At 38.8% G+C, this 7,105-nt stretch overlaps 1 non-coding gene and 2 pseudogenes across 1 annotated transcript; all 3 read right to left on the bottom strand.

The window, feature by feature from the left end:
• Positions 1-1,099: 1,099 nt before the first annotated feature.
• On the bottom strand, positions 1,100-1,193 carry LOC118488737 (annotated as a pseudogene).
• Positions 1,194-1,222: 29 nt separating this feature from the next.
• LOC118488731 lies at positions 1,223-1,328 on the bottom strand (annotated as a pseudogene).
• A 66-nt stretch (positions 1,329-1,394) lies between these two features.
• LOC118488727 lies at positions 1,395-1,497 on the bottom strand. The gene has a single exon (XR_004885271.1). It is a non-coding gene; the product is annotated as a small nucleolar RNA Z103 (small nucleolar RNA).
• Between the last annotated feature and the right edge of the window lie 5,608 nt (positions 1,498-7,105).

Genomic DNA, 7,105 nt, shown 5'->3' with positions numbered 1-7,105 from the left:
ATGATTTAATTCGGTGATTTTAAGACAATATTGTTGAATCGAATGAGATGGTTGATGTAATGTGGTCGTATTAATAACAAATAGTAATTAATCTAAATAACTTTTCCGAGCCCGGGAAGCAATCCCGGGTAAAAACCTAGTGTAGTTATATGCCATTGAGGCTTTGACCTTGTGGTAGAGGGAAAACCCATTAGGTGTTTAAATAAGAAGAGAGATTATTGGTTCAATACTCCAGGAGTGTAACATTTCATTCGAAAACAAAAGTATGTAGTTACACTCTTATATCGTTTGAAGTAATTTCTCAATTATGTTTGAATAACTAATGTATTTCGTACTATTAGGCCATTTATATATAGCATGTATAAGTAGGGAGAAGATAGTAAGGATGGGTCAGGTAAACCGACACCATTTTTTTGGGGTTATGTAAAACATATAACTACATATTTTCGAGCAACCTCAATCATATCTATCTTCACTGGGCAATAATGTCTATACACCAATTCAAAAGGAAACTCAATATATGGGAAAACCCCCGCTTGTGCGAATCGAATCCAGAACCTATCTCACTCCAAAAGTGTCACTAGGCTATAATAATTGAGCTTGAAAATATTTATGACCATATTGGTTTTATATTTATTTTTAGCTAAATAAAAAAAAAATTTTGTTAGTAGACGTTAAACTAAAAGTTACATTTTAGCAATGACAATAGAACACAATCCATAACCCAAATACAAAATTTCTTATTTTCCCCTGATTTGTTTTGTTTTGCCTAAAAATTAAAATCAAAATACGCATCACCCTGCCTATTGACTAAGGTGCTGTTTGTTTTTTCAGAGGTAAAACGTCTACAGTCTGCGGACCACATCTGCAGACATCACATCTGCAGCTGAAGAGGTGGACCAAACCTCTGCAGTCTGCAAGAAGAAGACTATTTGTTTTTTAACTTCTTCAAGCTTAATTTCAAACAAACAGCAGCTTAATTTCAAACAAACAACACCTAGTTTCAAACGAACAGCACCTTAGTTTCAAACAGTGGAACAGACTCAACAAAAGTATATTTGAACTCAATGGATCAAACTTTGAACAAAAACGTAGTTTAGCCTCTTCAGTTCAAGTCTCCAATAATCATTTCCGCATAGACGGATATCATCCTCGGAAGAACGAAAGTTTACGTTTCAATCATCATCAGAGGAACTCATATTTTTATCAACATAAACAGAGATAGGATCAGATTTCTGACTTGGATTCTCTATAACGTAATAGAGAATACTTAAATGCGAACAGTATAATCAACTTCGATCATCTCGGGAAATAATCATCATTTCCACTCTCTAATTATCAAAACACATAATAAAAATCAACTATTTATAATTAAACAAAATACAATTTTGAAGATGGATCAGATTTCTGGCTTGAATTTCACCAAAAGGAGAAACATGAATTGAGCGCTCAGTTATTTCAGATTCGATCATTTGGGGAAATAATCATCACATCCACACATAAGAACAACAAACAATTTTTTGAAAAAAAAAAATGGATGACTAGCAAAATCCCTAACAACAAACCATAAAAGAAGAATTTTTTGAAAAAAAAAATAAAACTTAAAACATACCCTGTGTCGGCTGAGGTGGTGTCGGCTGGAGAAGGTTGACGGTGGAGGCTGCAGGGTCGACGGCAGAGGTGGAGGCATCAGTGGGTGTCGACTGGAGATGGGTGAACGACGAGCGAACGAGCAACCAACAACTCAACATGATTCAAGGTTTGGGTCCAATTCCACCATGATTCAAGGTTTGGGTCCAATTCCACCATGATTCAAGGTTAGATTTTTTCTTTTTTTTTCTTGTTCTTCAAACTTAAAACATGAAATTAGATGTGTAGCGGTAACACAAGACATATTCAAAAAAGAGTTTTTTGCAAATGTTTCGATTGGGTGTTATGGTTCGTTTTCGGAAAATGAAAATCCATAACGAACAGCTATAAAATGTTTTTTTTTTATTTATTTCTAATGACATTGTAATTTTTTGGTTTGTGGCTTTTTTTTGGGGTTATTGGATTTTATCACCCCCAACTATCGGCCTTTGACCGTTGCCACCCGCAACTAACACTTTGACACCCGGCACCCCCAACTTAACTTTTAGTTTGTGCTGGCACCACTCAGTTAAATCTTTACTAATTGGGTTTGTTTCTTATCCTACATGGCATAGACTTGATTACGTGGATAGGATTACGTGGCGAATGACTTGGCACATTATGTACATATAAAGTTATATCTGATACATTAAATGACTTGGCACAGACTTGTATATCTTACTAATAGAATATTATATAGCATATTCCCTTGTATATTATTGTGATGATTGAAACTCTTTCATGTAAGGGAATATGCTATATAATATTCTATTACTTACAAAGTTACCTCCCACCGCACACCACCCCTTTCTCCATTGCCACCACCTTGCTACCTCCGCCACCATCAGTCGACCCACCCCTTTCTCTCTTTACCACCGCCACTCTCAACCTCCATTGCAACCACCTTGCTACCACCGCCACCATCAGCCTCCACTGCCATTGCTGCCCTTTCATCAACTACAACAACGAGTCAGATTTGTCGAAATGTTGTTGAAATCGACTCAAATCTACTGGTTGTTGTTGGATTTTGTTGAAATCAATGACATCCCGTCGTCGTAAAGTTGTATGGCGGCGGATCTAGGGGTGGTTGTTGAAATCGACTCACATCACCATTGTCTATGGCGACGACGAGGAGGACAGCGAAGACGATTACCGTTTCTCCGCTGGTTTATGCTGACGTCATATCCACCGTCAACCCAACAACCTCCGATTCAAACTCAACCGTTGAAAAACACCCCACAGTCGCTTGCTTCCTCTTGGAATGTCGATTGCTGTTGTTGTGCTAAGGTTGTTATTGACATTGTTTGATTGTTGATTTTATGTTGAATTTGATTATATTGTGTGTAATATAGATCGGAAACGCGACGGAGCTCAGCGGCTTTACGGACGACTTGTTTCGATTCAGAAAGCCCTAGTTTCTGTGCGTACTCTGACATATCCATTGAGAATGAGAGAGATCAGAGATGCAGTGGATTCAAAGCTTCTGCAATGGTGGTTGTGAACGGTTGAGGATGATATTGAAGAGCAATCACGGCGGGAATATGGAATCTGGTGTGTTTTCTAGTTTTTCGTTTCGCACCATTTGAACAAACCATTGCATAAGCTTTGGTATATTTGAATCTTTGACCTCTTGCGTTATGAAGAAGAAGATAAAGGCAGTGACACATCATTCGCCACATAATCCTGTCTGTAGGTCCCTTTCCGGAGGATGACGAACCTAAACCTTGTTATACAAACCCACTAGCGAGTGCGGAATCCAAGCTAGCAAGCAAACCGAGATGAAACAAGTAGAAAGACAAACACACACGGTTCACCGATTAACACCAATGTATTAATACGTATGAAGGTTTCGGTTACAAGCACAATGTTTACAAATCTAACTTGCAAACTCTCAAAGTGTGTGTGTGTGTGTTTCGGACAGACTGCTCTCAACTCTCTATGTGTGCATCTGTCATCTCACATACACTGCATGGGTATATATATATACCCAGCCCAGGTTGACATGTCCGAAGGATTCGATAGATGGTCGAAGGATCATCTATCGACTACAAAGCTTTCGAAGGATCAGTATTCACCTCGAAGGATGATCTATCGATCATCCATTCGAAGGTTCATCTTTCGAGTTCATCAAAGGATCAGTATCATCCTTCGATGTGCATCCTTCGAGCCAGATAAATGACAACCAATAACTAACAGTTTGACCAAGTCAATCCGGAGGATGGTTGACTCGGTCAACTTATAGACTAACTAGGACATCGTTTACATATAGACCGAATACAGACAAAGTACAGACACAAATGCACCAACAAACTCCCCCTTGGCTGTAGCTTTGTCTCGAACTTCGATGGTCTTTGGTCTTCGAGTTTTCAAAACTCTGATGTCCTTTCAAGTCTTCAATGTCGGAGGATCTTCAAAGTCTTCACGTCTTGAAAGCAGAGAGTGTATCTACAAACTACCCGTATCATGTAAGAAGTGTGTTGACAAACTCCCCCTTAACATAAGCTCCCCCTTGAGTTATGCTCGTGAATGACTTGATCTTTATGAAGTGAGATCCTTGTGGTGTTGATGATGGCCAGCGGCAACTCGATCATCTTCATCTTTTGAGCGCCTTCTCGTCGTGTCTTCATTCCAAAGCTTGTCATCGACCATGTTCTCCTAGCCTTTAGAATCTGCACATGCAAGAAATCTAAACGCGTAATGAGAACAACTGCTTGGAATTGTTAGTATAACCAAATGACACACGAATGACCATGTCACAATCAAACACCGTCCGACAGTTTGAAAGTTTAATAAATTTGTCAATTTTAGTTTAACTTTCAAAATTTGCAAATTTCGACCGTTTATGAAGATTTAGTCAGTTCGGTTTTTCAGTCAGGTTTCAGGTAACGAAGACTCGAGCTCCAACATCGTACGATCGAAAATAAAATAGAAATAAAATCCTTTTGGCTTTTACAAAGTTTATATTAAAACACACATTTTAGGTTTTTTTTTTTTTTTGAAATTAAAAGACAACAATTTTAATATCCTTTGAGTGTTATCAAACGACATCACCGCTAATGTCGTGCTGATATGCACCAAACGACGAAACTGTTTAAAATAAGGCAATAAAAGTTAAGCAGTAAATAAATAAATATATACAGACATTCTTTGTGCGAGTTTCGAGGGTAAGAGAATCATATCAGTGTACGGTCATGTCAAAACACTCTTGTTGTTCAGTTAGTTAACATTAAGATAAGCATCCTATAACAATTATCGGTATTGTTGTCCACTTAAGCTCAACTTATCAGATGTAATCATGGCGAGGTGATACGTTAAGGTATGATTTATACTTACCGACCGACCGGTGTTCATCCACATCACGACACATTCCCGTATCAAGGTATGCACGAGAATTCATCTTACCGGTGAGTATACTGATTATCATCTGTTTGACCGTATAAGCTGTGAGATACTCACTTATTTTGATTTGAAAACAAGCCCTATGTGATATAATCACTTATTGAGAAGGAACTTGATTTTCATATGCATGAGGGCACAGGAGCAAGTCCGTGAACAGGTCAGTACTTCCGTACAGCAGAGAGACGAACTTGACTCCCGGAAAAATGTGATATTTTCTCACTTATTTGATTTGGACATGTGATTGTTTATCACTTATTGGGGTCGAATGCAGTATGTAATATGTACACGTATGTATAGTATCATGGAAGATCTAGACTTGCGTCCCCGTTATTTTTCGGTAAAAGATACAACCATGATACCCAGATGATAAGCAGCATAAAGACCGAATATCTCAGAACCTCGGCAATCTATCAAACGAAATTTCGGTACTAAGACCATATGCCAATGAATGGTTCCCACCTGGTCTTCAGTCGATTTAAGATTTATATCACCCTGCACACTTTAAAATGATTGTGAGCCTACCGATACATCTTATATAGAGCTACTTATCGTTTTTCATTTAAGGTTTAAAGAGGCTTGGATAGACCACTGATGTACTATCATTTTCTCTTTTGCTCGCCAGGAAACTCATTTTTGTTTTTCTATTGTTTTTGTGTTTTTGAAATTTTTCGATGTTTTTGGATTTTCCGATTTTTGGATTTACTCCCCCTAAAATCAATAAACTAAGATAAATTTAAAACACAAAGATATTTACAAAAATGATTTTCCGATGTTGGTTTACTCTTGCTTGACCTTAATGCCGTTTACCAATAATAAAAAGTCAAATCTAGATTTGTCAAAAGCTTTGGTAAAAAGGTCGGCACGTTGGTCATCGGTGTGGACCTTAACAACATCGATTAGCCTTTTCTCAAAGCAATCACGTATGAAGTGATATTTGATTTCGATGTGTTTGGTCTTTGAATGCTGCACAGGATTTCTAGTGATCTGTAAAGCAGCAGAATTATCAACGTAAATAGGAGTAGTTAGGAATTCAAAACCGTAGTCCCGCAATTGTTGTTGGATCCAAAGAACTTGGGAGCAACAACTTGAGGCAGCAATGTATTCAGCTTCGCATGTTGAAGTAGCGACGCACGTCTGCTTCTTGCACTGCCATGTGACTAGGCGATTTCCTAAAAACTGACATCCAGCTGTTGTGGATTTGCCGTCGATTTTGCATCCGCCATGATCAGAATCACTGAATGCGATCAAGTCAAAGTTATTATCCCTAGGGTACCACAGACCAGTGTCAGGGTAAGCCTTCAAATAACGAAAAATCCTTTTTACAGCTGCAAGATGTGAGGCCTTCGGGTTGACTTGATATCTGGCAAGCAGGCACGTTGGGTACATTATGTCTGGCCTTGATGCTGTGAGGTACATAAGAGATCCGATCATTGCGCGATAGTATGAGGGGCTAACTGGTTCACCCTTCAAATCTGGAGTAATTCCGTGATTTTGTGGCAATGGGGTACCAATGGGCGTTGCATCAGACATCTGGAACCGGCTCAAGATGTCACCAACATATTTAGTCTGATGGATGAATATCCCAGACTCAGTTTGTTGCACTTGTAGGCCCAAGAAAAAGGTCATTTCCCCCATAGCACTCATCTCGAACTTATCCTGCATAATACGCTCGAAATTCCTACACAAAACATCATTAGTAGAACCAAAAATAATATCATCAACGTATACCTGAACCAGAAGAAGATCTCCATCTTGTTCTTTGATGAAGAGAGTACAATCGATAAGACCTCTTCGAAAACCATTCTCCAGCAGATAGGTAGATAAGGTTGCATACCAAGCTCGTGGCGCTTGATGAAGACCATAGAGAGCTTTGTTGAGCAACCAAACCCGATCGGGATGGACAGGATCTTCAAAACCTGGAGGCTGTTCGACATACACCTCTTCTTCAACCACACCATGTAGAAATGCACTTTTGACGTCCATCTGATAAACCTTGAATCCTTTGAAAGACGCATAGGCTAGAAAGATTCGAATTGCTTCGAGACGTGCAACAGGTGCATACACTTCGTTGTAGTCG

This window comes from Helianthus annuus, chromosome 16 (assembly GCF_002127325.2).
Source record: "Helianthus annuus cultivar XRQ/B chromosome 16, HanXRQr2.0-SUNRISE, whole genome shotgun sequence".
Taxonomy (NCBI): Eukaryota; Viridiplantae; Streptophyta; class Magnoliopsida; order Asterales; family Asteraceae; genus Helianthus; species Helianthus annuus.
This window is presented reverse-complemented; position numbering and strand designations above follow the sequence as displayed.